This window comes from Gopherus evgoodei, unplaced genomic scaffold (assembly GCF_007399415.2).
Source record: "Gopherus evgoodei ecotype Sinaloan lineage unplaced genomic scaffold, rGopEvg1_v1.p scaffold_59_arrow_ctg1, whole genome shotgun sequence".
Taxonomy (NCBI): domain Eukaryota; kingdom Metazoa; phylum Chordata; order Testudines; family Testudinidae; genus Gopherus; species Gopherus evgoodei.
The window spans coordinates 540,818-555,044 of record NW_022060080.1 but is presented as its reverse complement, the minus strand read 5'-3'; the positions used below and the strand labels follow the sequence as shown (position 1 = coordinate 555,044).

Genomic DNA, 14,227 nt, shown 5'->3' with positions numbered 1-14,227 from the left:
ACCCCCAAACCTCTCTTCTTACCTCCCTGTTCCCCTCTCCCCTTTCCACTGGGGCCGTTTCTCTCTCCCCTGGCCCAGCTTAGCTCTGACTTTCTCCCAGCCTTGGGAGGAGGGAACCTTTATTTCCATCCAGTGCTCAGTGTGGGGGTGGCTGTTCCCCCCTCTTCCCCCAGAGGATGGACACGCTTCCTGGGTGTGGAATTCCCTAGCCTTGTAATGGGGCATGTGGGTTGGGGGTGTATATGTGATGTCATGTAATTTATCCCCCCAACCCAACCCCCTTTACCTTAGATCCTCTGGGATGGTGGAGTTGCAAGCTGCTGGGGTGCACTTTACCACCCCCCATGCCTCCTTTTGTCAGTGCCCCCCAGATCGCAAAAACGGAGACTCACCCTGATTTTAAAGCAACATACCTAAGTCTGTATCTTAAGTGTTCACACTGATACATTGCTGCAAGCACTTTATTTTGAGGGGGGAGTGTCTCAGTAGTGGGGGGGTTGTTATGCATTTTTGCACGGGGGGGGCACACTTTTGGTTTAACCCCATCCTTGTGATGAGTTTGTAATGGGGCTTCTGTGGAGAGTTGGCTTTGAATCTAACTCAGGGCAGAGTTCTTCCTGACCCAGGCCTGGGGTGTCAATTTATTTTCTGTATGGTCCTTTGGGCTAAGAGTTTGCATGTGTAACTCTACTGTGTAGTTTCCCCCCAGTAGCGTTTTTGTTGTTAAGCTCCAGAAGTTTCTCTGCTGTTTTGGGATGATGGCTTCCCTTAGGGAGGAGCGGGGGGCAGAGGTCTTGGAACTAGGGGTGCGATAGCTTGAAGTTTCTATCAATTATTTTCAGCGCCCCCACTATAAAAATTGTTCAAACGCCACACGGGCTGGGTGAGTGGGTCGAAAGTAGTTGAAAAACTGCCCTTGGCCCCTGAAAGTAGTTGGTCTGCCTCTAATCTGGTTAATCTCAAATTTTTCTGCAAGTGACAGATCTACTTTGAGCTGGGTCACCTGAGTAAAAAAAATCTCCTGTGTTGCTTTTTGGTGGAAGGGAGGAGTTCTCAGTGTTCGCCCCTGCCTGGGCAAAAGCAGATGTGGCTGGGAGCGCTTGCCCTGGGCGAGGGGGGGACTATGGAGACCCCAGATGTTTGTTGCTTTTATCTGTCTGTGGTACAGCTCTTGGCCTGCTCCTGCCTGCGTGAAATGGGGACTCATTTATATAATGCATGCCTGAGCAGTGCGGGAGTGGTTCGAACAGGACTCCTGGGTTCTATTTCCCAGCTCTGTGAGGTGACCTGCCTAGTGGTGAGCACAGGGGAAGGGATAGCGCTGACTCCTGGAGTCTACTGTAAACTCTAGGAGGAGTTGTCGCTAGGGCAGGGGACTAGCAGCCTGGACTCCTCCTGGCTTTCCGCCCCAGCTTTGGGAGGGCGTGTGCCTCTAGTGGCTAGCATGGTAGGGCTGCTAGCCAGGACTCCTGGGTTCTTTTCCTGACTCTGCCACTTGGCTTGGGGAAGGCAAGTCCTTTAACCTCTTTTTGCCTCAGTTTCCCTGTCTCTAATATGTGGCTAATACCTTGGGGAGGAGAGAGGGATGGTGAGGGTTAACTCCTAAAATTACTTTGATCCCTGTTTGAAAGAGGCAGTGGAACCTATATCTGCAAGTAATAATTGCTTCATCTCTGCAAAGCGCAGCGTGGTCTGTTCATCCATTGCTCAATTCTATCCAGCGTTTACGTAGGGCCTGCTGTATTCTGTTTGGGTTCTTAGTTGTGGGTCTGTGTGCTTTGGGTGGGGGAGGAGGAGAAGGGAGCCTATTTCAGCTAATGAGTTGAGCTGGATCCGTGTTTACAGCCTGGCCAGAACTTCTGGTGGAAGAATGTGTAATAAGCCAGGCTTTTCTGCCCCTGCCTCCTACCTGCAAATAGGCTTCGTGTTCTCATCTCTTCCCATAGGAAGCCCTGTAGGATGCTCTCCTGCCTGGGATGCCACTTGTAAACGGTGCATCTGCAGCATTGTTAACTCCGAAGGTTAACCAAAAAAAAGACTCTCTTAAAAATAACTTTTGGGGCCACTTTCTTTGTCTGCCGGTTTCTGAGCCTTTAGGGTGTGTGTGCTTCAAATTTCCAAATTTTATCTGCAGCTGGGGTCTAGAACCCCTTTTTTCCTCACCCATTAAAATACATTTAAAAAAAATATTCTCATGCGGTTTCTTGATTCCAGAAATTGGAGCTTTAAGGAAAGCCTCAGAGATCATGACGGTCTTGAGAAAACTCTGCAAGTTGGCGATGCTGCATCTGGGTTCACAAGCGTGTTATGTTTATCTTCTTGGAAAGCTGCTGCCCCGCGGGGTGTTCTCACGCATCTGTCCATCTTGGCAGTATGGAATCTTCTATATACAAGTTTGCACCCTCAAAGTGTAAGGCGAAGGGGTTAACAGAAGCATTGCCACCCCAGATCTGGGTAGGGATCCATTTAGTCCAGTGTCCTGATGGGAGCTAGCACCGGATGCTTCAGAGGATAGTCCTGGAATCATAGAATATCAGGGTTGGAAGGGACCTCAGGAGGTATCTTGTCCAAACCCCTGCTCAAAGCAGGACCAATCCCCAACTAAATCATCCCAGCCAGGGCTTTGTCAAGCCTGACCTTAAAAACCTCTAAGCAAGGAGATTCCACCACCTCCCTAGGTAACCCATTCCGGTGCTAAGAAACCCATTTCACCTGCTCCGAATGGAAAAGGTGACGCTTGACTGACGCACCTCTTGGAAATGGTGCACTGCCTCCCTTCCTCCCTAGTTCTTTGCTGAAGGAATCCCCCAACTTGCTTTTCTTATTTACTGCTTTTGTGAATACATTTGGGGAAATTCCACTCCCAAGTGGGTAAGTAAGTGGGAAATTCTTCTTGAGGAGGGTTTTTTTTTTTTTTGGAAGGGGCGGGGGGAAGGGAGAGGTGGAATGACCCTGTGCCATCAACTTTTGCAGAGTTGAGGAGTTTGATTAAAAAACGTTGTAGCCCAAGGAGATGTGGTGCTGGGTGGGGGGAGGGAGGGTGCCTCTGCCCATAGCAGCTGTATTGAAATTAACAAGACTGGTAAGTTTCTCAGCTGCTGTTGGGGAGCCCCTGTGGCCCTCATCCCCGAAAGGCAATAGTTTCCTCTGCTGGGAAAGAGGAGTCTCCCCACACCCCAAACAAACAGAGGCGGGAAGGAGAGGGTCGCATAGCAAACATACCATGCCTTGTAATGGGACAGCTCTGTGTTTGAAGGACATGAGAGCACCCATGTTTCCAGCAGGTGGGGGGGGGGGAATAGGACGGGGGGTGTTTCCTTTTACTAGGCACTTTTGCAGAGTTCGTCTTCTCAACAAGAGCCCCTTTCCAGCAGCGTGTGTGTCTTTTGCCAGGGCCCTGCCCCAGACCTTTGCTGGTGACAGTGGAGGAGTGCAAATGGTACATTGTTTTTGCAAGTCTCATGGTCTCGCCTGTGTGTGCAGCACCCACTGAGCTCCCTGCTCCCTTCCCGTTCAATCTGGCTTCTGCCAGGAGAAGCCTTGGCCCGAGTTACCATGGAGACTGACTCACACTTTATATACTCAAGCAGTGGGTGTGGATCAGAGGCTGTGACTGGGGGACAGGAAAACAACGCATGAGGGAGCGAAGGATGCAAGCCCCCAGCCTAGGAGACGATGTTTGGAGGACAGGCTGTGCATGGGGAAGATACTGTTGTAACCTGAGACTGTCCCTGGTGCCCTAGGAGCACAGATCCCTGGTTGAGTCTGTTGTCGCTTCCCTTTTATGAGAGAGTCTCTTGGCTAAGGAGCGAGCTAGCCTTGTGCATGACCACGAAAGGGTGGTTTTTGCTGAGGAGTAGTAATATCACCTTGCTGGTCGACAGCACTTCCCATCAGCTGACCTCAAAGTGCTTTCCAAAGGAAGGGCTGCAACACTAGCCTCATTTTACTGAGGGGGAAACTGAGGCACGGGGCAGGGACATGACTTGCCCAAGGTCACCCAGCAGGCCCGTCTCAGAGCTGGTAGCACCCAGGGCTCTGGAGACCTGGTCCAGTACTCTACCCACTAGACCCCACAGCTGGGTGGGATTCTGCAAGTTGTGTTTTGCGGGAAGTCAGACTGAAAACTTCTCATGGTGCCCCCAAAGTCTGTGGGTGGGGTGGGGAGGGGCTTCTGCCCTGTGACTGGGCAAATTGGTTCCATTCCTAGGCAGCAGGTGCTTCGTACAATCTCCTCCACCACTTTCCTATTTAACACCATCTCTTGTTGCCTGCCTCAGCTGAGTTTGAATGGCCCATGGGGACTGACCCCAGCTCTGCAGAGGGTCCCAACCCAGTGGGTGGGCTGTATGGAGCTAGCTCTGCTGCTGCGTCAGTTCTGGCGGGTGCTGGACTACTGCGTCCTAACATCCCTTGTTTGTTGTGCAACTTCACGGATGGATAGCATTGCTTGCTTCCTCTTCCCTGACTAAGCCCGAGTCCTTGGCCTCTGTTGTGTGGCATGTGGGTTGCATTTGACACCAGGGAGGGGCCTTCCCGGAAGGGATTGTATCAAAACACAACCTACTAACCGGCCCTGCTGAGTGAGGTTAGTACCAGTCTTACGGGGCTTGTGAGGATGGGGGAGGTGGGTGGTTAAGTCATTGTGCTGGGATGAGAGAGACCTGGGTTTGATTACTGGCTCTTCCGCAAACTTTGTGACCTTGGGCAAGTCATTTAATTGCTCCGTGCATCAGTTTCCCATCTGTAAAATAAAGATCCTTCCTTTGTGTCCTTTGAGAAGCATTTTGGGGCAGGAACTTTCTCACTAGGTGTCAAGTATCAGAGGGGTAGCTGTGTTAGTCTGGATCTGTAAAAGCAGCAAAGAGTCCTGCATCCGATGAAGTGGGGATTCACCCACAAAAGCTCATACTCTAATACATCTGTTAGTCTATGAGGTGCCACAGGACTCTGCTGCTTTCTCACTAGGGGCATTCATGGTGCCCGGCGCAGCGGGGCTTTGATCTGCTCTAAAACTCCTAGGTGCTACTGTAATCTGCTACTAACGGCTTGTCTACATGATGAAATTGACTGGAATAGCTAATCTGGATAAACTCCCCATGTGGACGCTCTTATTCCGAAATAGCCAGAGCACTGAAAATCCACACCCTACCTCATTCTGGAATAACTGCCCTGTGGGCCCTGTAAAACAGCATGGAGGTTTGTGCTGCAGGCTGTGGCTGTCCTGTGGAGTGTGTTGGTGCCAGTGTGGGGCTGGGTCACATTACCACACATGAATGGGGCTGGTTCTCCACCGCTGTCCCACAATACTCCTCGAACTCAGCCAGATAGGCCACTTGTGAAGCCGCTACTGGCCAGGGGTCCAGCTGGCTGTAAGCCACCTATCCTTCCAATGCAGCTGCACCCTCTCCAGAGCCTCAGGACAGAGTAAGAAGCCAAATGCTGAGGCTTGTGCCAGTGCTGACGAATCCTTGGTTTCAAGGTAGGGGGTCAGCACCTCCTGGGCTAATAGCAGTTTTGCCCTGGCAACACCAACCCAGCTAATTCCCGATGTGGCCAAAGCCCGGATTTGAAAACTAAAGAGAAATCTGGACGTGATTCTCATGCCAAGTTCTCTTAATGTTGATGCCAACTTCAAGGCTTCGTCTGGCTGCCTGAGGGGTGTAAAAGGGTGAAACTCTGGCCCTTTAACGTCTGTCCAAGCCCATGGAGCCACCAGGGGAGCATTGCAACACAATATACTTCTCCTCCCCGCCATGGGGATACTATTAGGTGGGTTACTTTCCCTAAATAATGCCGTGAGAAGGGATGAGACGAGCAAGTGGGGTCACTTCAGGTTGCTGCCATCTGAACTATCAATTAGAGCAACTCATGCAAGCTCTCAGCTTCCAGTAAAGCAGGATCAGTTTTCAGGGAACTTTTTTTATTTTTATTTTTGTGCTGTGTTGCTTTTGCATTGGCTTCTCCAAATCTCGGCCGGCCCAAGTTGTGCCTAGCAGTTCCAACCTCTCTCTGAGCGTTAGCGTGGTGATCCCCCTGGCTTTGAATTTTAAGTCCACTCGGAAACTTTTGATGTCAGAAATGTGTTGCAATGTGTCTCTCCCTCCCACACCTTTTTGGCCTCTTGCTTTCGGTTCTTAAATCTTCTGCATGCAAGATCGATCCTGTTCTGAAGCCTGGCTGTCTTATCTTTGATCCGAAATCTTGAAAGTCATTTGGAGGGAGTGGTAAAGGAACCTTCTCGGCTGGCTTTTTATAAGTATAGTGCAGGGGTTCTCAAACTGGGGGTTGGGCCCCTCAGGGGGTCACGAGGTCATTACATGGGGGGGTCACGAGCTGTCAACCTCCACCCAAAACTCCGCTTGCCTCCAGCATTTATAATGGTGTTAAATATATTAAACAGTGTGTTTAACTTATTAGGGGATTCACACTCAGAGGCTTGTGATGTGAAAGGGGTCACCAGTAAAAAAAAGTTTGAGACCTACTGGTATAGTGGAAATAGGCGATTCTGAAGGGAAGCAGAAATCTGTAGCAGTTGGAGGAGGGGGAAAAACTAGGAGTCAGGCTTATAGGCAAGTGTGGGTTTGTGCTCCGAGTCAGACTCCTGGGTTCTATCTTCAGCTCTGCTATAGTCTTGTTGCATGAACGCAGGCAAGTCATTTAATCTTCTCCACCCACCTGTAAAACAAAGTGTGCTAGAGACACCAGAGGTGATTAAACCTGAATCTCTTCCTTAAAATCCAATTTCTTACAGCGCTCGTTTACCTGAGTTCAGCTTGAAGATTGAAGTTGGGTTAGTCAGTTTCACTATTGTTTCTAGTGTGTTTCACTTCCTGGTTAACAGTGCTTGCTGGGATAGCTTGGTTGCGGACAATGCATGGGAAGATGCCCCCCCCCCCCACACTTCAAAACACACACAAACCGTCACGAAACTATTGATTTCTGCTAAATTGCCGTGAATATTTTTTTTAAGTAGTTATAAATGTTGGATCTAAACTACTTAGGAGCTTCCCTTTTAAGCGATGTCTTGAAAAGTGGCAGAGTTCAAGCCAATAAAAGGAAGTGCTTCTCTTCTTCCCCCCCCCATTACACACAGCTGGCGTGTGGAACTCATTGCCACAAGACACTGTTAGCTAAAACCTCAGCAGGATTTTAAAAAAGGCATTTATATGGATGAGAGCATCCTGGCTTGTAATAAAACAAAAAACTAAACCCCCAAAGTTTAGGTAGGGCCATGAATCCTCCTGCCTTAGGATGTCTGATACCTTCTTCTCTGCAGGGTTAACTTGGGTCTTACTTGGGTGTTACCCCCTCACTTTCTTATCCACACACAGTCATCTTGCTCGAGTGTGGTGATGCTTTCACCACAGGCTAGCTGGTCTGCCTTGTGATACCCCTTTCACCTGGGCTAGAACCCGTCCAGTATGCAGTGGGACATAGGCTAAAATTCACTCAAGTGCTGCTGGTCCTGCGGTGCCTGAACACAATTCCCTTGTGTGCCCAGGAGGACCGATGGGTTCTCCTACCATTTGCTGGGGGAAGAATCGTAGAGCGTACTGCAGCACAGGATACTGGGATGTGCCCCAGATGTCCCAGTGACCCAGCAGCTGGGATGACAGCAGGGCTGTGCAGAATGGCTGCTCACACCAAGCCTAGACTGCTCAGATCCAGGTGCTGATCATAGTAGTTAACTGCAGTAAAGACAACCCCTAGGGCCAGGCTCTTCCTGACCTCTTGCTTGGGTCTCCAGTAACTCTGGGGTTTCTTGCACCTTCCTCTAAGCATCTGGTGCTGCTGCAGAGACTCTTACTGAGCGAGGTGGGTTGTTCATTTTATCCAGTATGATGACTCCTATCCCCAGTTTGTAATCCAGGCAATGTTAAGTGTTAACCGATACCTCACCTCTTCAGGTGCTTGTAAACTCCTCCCTACTGTTTACTGTGGTTTTGCAATCCGTTTGATGTCTTCTTAAAAACAGGAATTTCTCTTCCCCTTGTTGCTGTGTAAAAGAGAGCTGCAGGGGAAGACGGGTGAAACTGACCAGATTCAAGTGCTCTCAATGCATGGAGTAGATTTGGGATGTGGAAGGGCTGTGGAGGTGTCATTTTCTACCTTTAAACTAATAACTCTTTGGTGTTACTTGTAACAATGGGAGGGTGGAATTCAGATGGAAATTACTCTGCTTTTAGATTGATGACAGCCCTTTAAGCAAGAAATCTGGTCACTTGTGTACCTGAGAGCCTGGTTTTCTTATATTTGATTAGTATTACTGTAGCACTTGTAGACACAGCCTTACCAGGGCTTCTGATCTCCACTATAGGCTTCTGCCGGCAAAGCTGTGTTGGTCTGGGCTGTGAAGAGGTGTGATCCCTGACCGACAGCTGGGCCAGCAGAAGCCCCAAGTGTGGACGCAGCTAGATCGGCAAAACTGGCATAGCTTGTTTCACTCAGGGGGGATTTAATATAGTGGTACCAGGTGCAGCTTGGCTGGTGCTGCATCTACGCTGGGAGGGCTTTGCTGGTGTAGTATGCCAGTTTCCTAGTGAAGATGCAGCCTAGTTTACAATCTAAACGGATAAGTCAAAAGGAGGGGGAACTGAGGGCTGGTAAGGGGATGCGACTTTCCCAAGGTCAGTGTCAGGGCTGGGAAAAAGAACCCAGGAGTCCAGACTCTTCTCTACTTGGCCATGTTGTTGGAACCAAACAACTTTCCTGCTCCATCTGTCCTCCCCAAGGGCAGACGGACCCTCTCTCTCTCCCCCGCCCCAGTCCAAGGGGCACTCCCTGCAGCAGCCCTGAACATTTCTGTGCCCCCTCCTGCCCCCACCATGAATCTCTTCATTGCTACAGGGCGTGTGCTCTCTGGCAATCAGTGCTAGGGAGGGCTGGGGCTGACATCTCTCCTGCAGCAGGGTGGACAGTTTTTGATAGCAGAGTGGGCTGCGGCTTGTTTCACCGGCTAGAACAGCTCTGCAGTGCTGACAACAGCGGGAAGTTAATTGTCACCACTCTAAGCCGCCAAAACTCTGGAGATGTGCGGAGCTGATACATAAGAGTACAAAGGGGCTGGGGCTTTCTGGAATTGATCCATCCTCGTTCCTTTGCTACGGGCTTTAAACGCCCTCCAGTCAGATAAATGGCGCTCTGATGAAACCCCCATCCATGTTAAAGGTTCTTTCCCACCCATGGCTGTGAGGAGAGGCCCATGGGGAATTCGCCACCCCACCCCAGCAGAGCTGAGCCATGGAGGCCTTATCTGCAGTGGGGATTTTCCCCACTTCTACAGCCTTCCTCACTTCTACAGCCTTCGGTGTCCAGTCCCTCGTGTAGATGCACCAGACAAGGGGTTGGTATTAAGATTCTCAGTTCTTTGGGTGCAGGGACTGTCTCTTGCTGTGTGTCTGGGCAGCACACAGCACAATGGGGCCCTGATCTCAGCTGGGGCAGGGCCTGTCTCTTGCTGTGTGTCTGTGCAGTACCTGGCACAACGGGGCCCTGATCTCAGTTGATCCTTAGGCACTACTGTAAGAAACATGATTAGTAATAGTAGTATGTCACACTTACAGACCCCAGCTGAAATCAAGGTCCCATCATACTAGAATCAGCAGAAACAGTCCCTGCCCCACAGGGAGCTCCCAATCAGATAGAGGGCGGGAGGGGAAACTGAGGCACAGAGAAGGGAAGTGAGTTGCCCATGGGCACCCAGCAAGTCAGTAGCTGAGTCTGGAATAGAACCTGTCTCCTGAGCTGACAGAAGATAACCACTAGGCCCTGCTGGTGGTAGACAGGGTAAGATGTTCTAAACCTGGCTCTGCAGCACTGCACTTTGCTGCCTCTGCTTTAGTCTCCTCTAGGTCAAAAATCTGCTTTGCCTGTTTGCACTGACGCTGTGTGTGTCTCTGCGGGTGTCCGGCTCCCAGTGCAGAAAAGGGCCTTTGGGGCTAAAACTTCTAGCACTCAAGTAGCGTCGTGCCTCCAGCTCCCACCCCGGCGATGCACTGAAAATGAAGCTGCCTGGCTTTGAGCTGGGGAAAAGATTTGGCCTGGGCACTGCCCTGTACCAGCAAAGGCAGCTCTGTCCCGTTAAACAGACGCTTTTCGTGCAGTAAATAGAGTGTGTGTGTTCGGTGCCCCTAATCTCATTATTGGTGCTTTAATCTTTGCTTAGCCTTGATGTGTGGTTTTTGTTTTTTAAATGGCAGCCTTAAGGTGCTGTCTGGTCTCCTGCTCTCCTGGGTAATGGTCATTAAAAGGGCTATGGAAGTTTGCGGTGTTGGGGGAGGAGGGGAGAAGAGGGAGGGCATCTTGACTGAAGCAGCATAAATAGCATCAAGTTTAGGGCTGCATCATTCTCCCGTGACGCCCCCTTGGACACTGTTCTTGACTGCCGGGGAGAGAAATAGCGAAAATACCAAGGTTGTTGATTGCATCGATTCTGAGATTAAAAATCCCTCGTCCAGATGATTTAAACCCATTGAATCCTTATTCCTTTTTCTGCAGAAGTGCTGGGGAATTTCCCTGCTTCCTTTAAAATCCCTTGTGCTGTGTTTTTTCTCCTAATGTGATTATCATCATCCCTGATTAGCACTTCCCCGGGGGACTGGGATAGCCAGATGGGGCAGAGGGGAGCCAGCAGCCCCCTTAAATCTCACCAGGATGGATTTCAGAGCTACAGCTCTGTATGTAGGAGCATGGATCTGCTGGCGCTTTGATCCCTTCTGCAAGGGGGCAAAATAATCCATAATTTCCCCCTCTCAAACAATCATAAAAAACAGTGCTTGAAAATTAGCATGTCTGGCTTGTGACTGTAAAAGGAACACTAACATTTATATCTATCCCCTGCTCTGGGTTGTCTTTGCCCACTCCAGATTTCTCTAGATTCCCAGGGTTTCTGCATGTTCCCTTACTTTCTCAGGAAAGGAAACAACACTCTTCCCCAACCAACTAGCCAGCAGAACTCATGGCCACAAGATTTCACGGAAGCCAGATGCGTGAGAATGGAGCAAATAACTAGGAGCTTTAGAAGGGCTAGGAAGCTTGCTGTGGTGCATAAATCTCTTGGGCTTAGGTGGAAATTTTCCCTGGGGGCAAGTTGTCCCCTCACGGCTTAGACTGCAAGCTCTTTGGGGCGGGGAATGTCTCTTTGTTCTGTGACTAGGACGGTGGGGTCCTGCTCCATGTCCGGGGCCTTTGAGGCACCACAGTAAGACAAATAATAACCGCAGGGTTTTTTCCTCTGAAGCATCTGGCAAAGGTGGCTTTTGAAATCAGAATGGATAGACTCACTGCTGAATTGATGGAGCCAGGGGTGAAAGTAACTTAAAGGACTTACCAGTGCCCTGGAGTCCTGAGCAGGGGTGTGGCCTTTTAAGATTTAAAGGCCCTGGGACTCTGGGCTGTGGTTGGGAGCCCCAGGGCCTTTAAATCAGACCGGAGCTACCAGCTCCAGAGGCCACTGGAAGCTCCGGGGCTCAGAGGCGAATTAAAGGGCCTGGGGCTTCGGCCACCACGGAGCTCCGGGCCCTTTAAATCATCTCAAGAGCCCTGCCACTGTTACCCCAGGGCGGCAGGGCTCCAACGGGGATTTAAAAGGCCCGAGGCTCCCCACAGTGGCAGGAGCACCAGGTCCTTTAAATCCCCGCCTGAACCTGGCTGCCAGAACTCCGGCAGTGATTTAAATGGCCCAGAGCTCCCGCTCCTGCGAGGAGCCCCAGGCCCTTTAAATCACTGCCGGAGAAGCCGGTCCAGTCCGGCACAGCACACCGGCTTACTTTCACCTCTGGAGGGAGCACAGACTCGCGTCCGTAAAGTGAGCCTCACGGATATCTGTGTGTCTCAGATGTGGCTCCCATCAGCATGGTTTCTGATCATCTCCCTTCTTAATGTATTTATCTGCACAACCCTCTTGTGAGGGAGGGACGTGGCGTTGTCACCACGTTATGGAGGCAACAGGCTAAGGTGGTGGCTACGCTGTGGTCGGAGGTTTGATTGCGGCGCGTATAGTTAGCTTTAATCCAGCTCTGCTACCAATCAGCAGTGAAGCTGCGACAGCACATGCTTAGCTGCACAAGTGCAAGCCGGCCCAGGATCTACCTGGGTATCGACTCGGGAAGAGGGAGCCCATGCTTAAAGCTAGCTCAGGTGAGCTTAGCAAGCCAGTCGATTGCCCATTATTTGCCAGTCAATGTCAGATATTCCAGCAAGAATGCCTACATGGTGGGGACATGCATACGCAGCGGCGGCGCCAGGCGCCAGTGCGTGCCGAGGGTGGCAAGCCGTTGGGGGCGCCCTGCTGGTCCTTGAGTGCGGCAGGCAGGCTGCCTTTGGCGGCTTGCCTGCGGGATGTCTCCGGTCCTGTGGATTCGGCGGCAATTCGGCAGTGGGTACGCCGAATCCGTGGGACCGGTGGACCTCCCCCAGGCAAGCTGCTGAAGGCAACCTGCCTGCCGCGCTTGAAGCGGCAAAAAGCTAGAGCCATCCCTGTGCATACTTTTTTTAAAGAATTTGTCTTTGTTTTGCCTTTTTCTGAGTTAAAATAGTTCAGTTGACTCTCTTTTGTAATTGGGAATAAGTATCTATCTAAAGCTATTGGAGATTAATCAAAAAGAAGTAAGACTTCCCGTTCTAATCAATTGGTGCTCTACAATATTTGACCTGCTATCTCTGGACCAGTCACATGGCCAAACCTAAGCTTGGGTATTGCTAAACATGCTGCAGGGGCATCTCTTGACTGCAGCCTAAACATATCCAATGTGTCACCCCAAAATCACACGGGTCATGCCCAGTGTCACACAGGGAGTCTGTGGCAGAGCCAGGGCTGAACCCAAGTCTTAGGTTGTGCCCCTAACCACTGGATCCATCCTTCCTTCCTTCCTGTGAAACAGACCAGCTCAACTGTAAGGCCTTGTTTGTGTTGGGATTTCAGCCACCCCTTAGTGTAGACGTGATTGACACCAGTGCACCATTTTGCACTTAAGACAAACGATGTGGTGGTGTGTGGGTCATAAATTCATCGATCATAACGGTCCCTTCTGGCCTTTGAATCCTCTAGTCTGACCTCCTGTAATACACAGGCCATAGACCTTCTCCAAGTTCTAGAGCAGAACTTTTAGATAATATCCCAGCTTGATGTAACAATGGTCAGTAATGGAGAATTCACCACGACCCTTGGTGATCGTAGCTGTGTCGGTCGCAGGACAGGAGAGACAAGGCGGGCGAGGTGATGTCTTTTTTTCACCACCAGAAGGTGGTCCAGTACAGGAGGCTTTCAAATGTCACAGAGCTCTTCTTCGGGTCTTGTAAGTCACGTCTGTGCTAAGGGGTTTGCACTGGTGCAAATTAAGTTGGTACCAAAAATCCCAGTCTGTGCATCCTCCTGGCCATGGCCCTGCTGATTTTCCTTGGTTAATCTCTGGGTTTCAACTTAATCTGGCCAGACATTGTGTTCCCTGTCGATAACCAACTCCCAACACAATGGCCTGAATTGTCCTGTCAATTGTGAGGCCTAATGATTTTTGCTGTGTAGCAAAGGCTTTATCTGGAAAGATAACAATGCCCGTAAGAGTTTGTGGGCCCCGGGCTGTGCAGAAACCATTGGTCCTCGGTGCAGTGCATTGGGGTGTGGGTGTGTTTGGGAGGGGAGCCGGTCAAGGGGAATGCAAGCAGTCACTTACTCAGCCTGACGGGGTCCCCAGTTTGCCATGAGTGAGCCTTAAAATTGATCCTAGGGGGAGAGATTTAAGAACTTTGTTGCTTGGAGGCCTCAGCTGGGATCAGGGGCCTATGGTGCTGGATGCTGCACAGACACCAAGTGAGGGACAGTCCCTGCCCCAAAGAGCTCAAAGTCTAAACAGTGGCGTAGCCAGGTGTTCAGCGTAGGGGGAGCAAAAAACATAAAAAAGCCCCCCTCCCCCTTGGCTCCCTCTCTGGCCGTGCCACCAGACCGGACCCTCCCACCCCCGGCTCACCTTCCCTCCTGCACTGCTGCCTGTCCCCGCCTCCTGGCCCAGTGTTCGGCCGTGTCTGCACCGGCCGACAGGCACGGCTTCCACACCAGCCTGCCGCCCCTGGCTCCTCTGGCCGTGTGGTGGGCAGCGCCGGCTGGGAGGCACCGCTTCCGCGCCTGCCAGCCTGAGGGAAAGCGGTTGCTTCCTCTGAATCCCGCCAGCTACACTGCTAGTAGACAAAGGATGGGAAAAGAAACTGAAGCACAGAACAGGGAGGTGAC

At 50.9% G+C, this 14,227-nt stretch overlaps 1 protein-coding gene across 2 annotated transcripts in view; it reads left to right on the top strand.

The window, feature by feature from the left end:
* Window positions 1-14,227, top strand: part of TRIP10 (thyroid hormone receptor interactor 10) — a 70,826-nt gene that overhangs the window by 900 nt on the left and 55,699 nt on the right. The gene's annotated exons all lie outside the window — the stretch shown is intronic.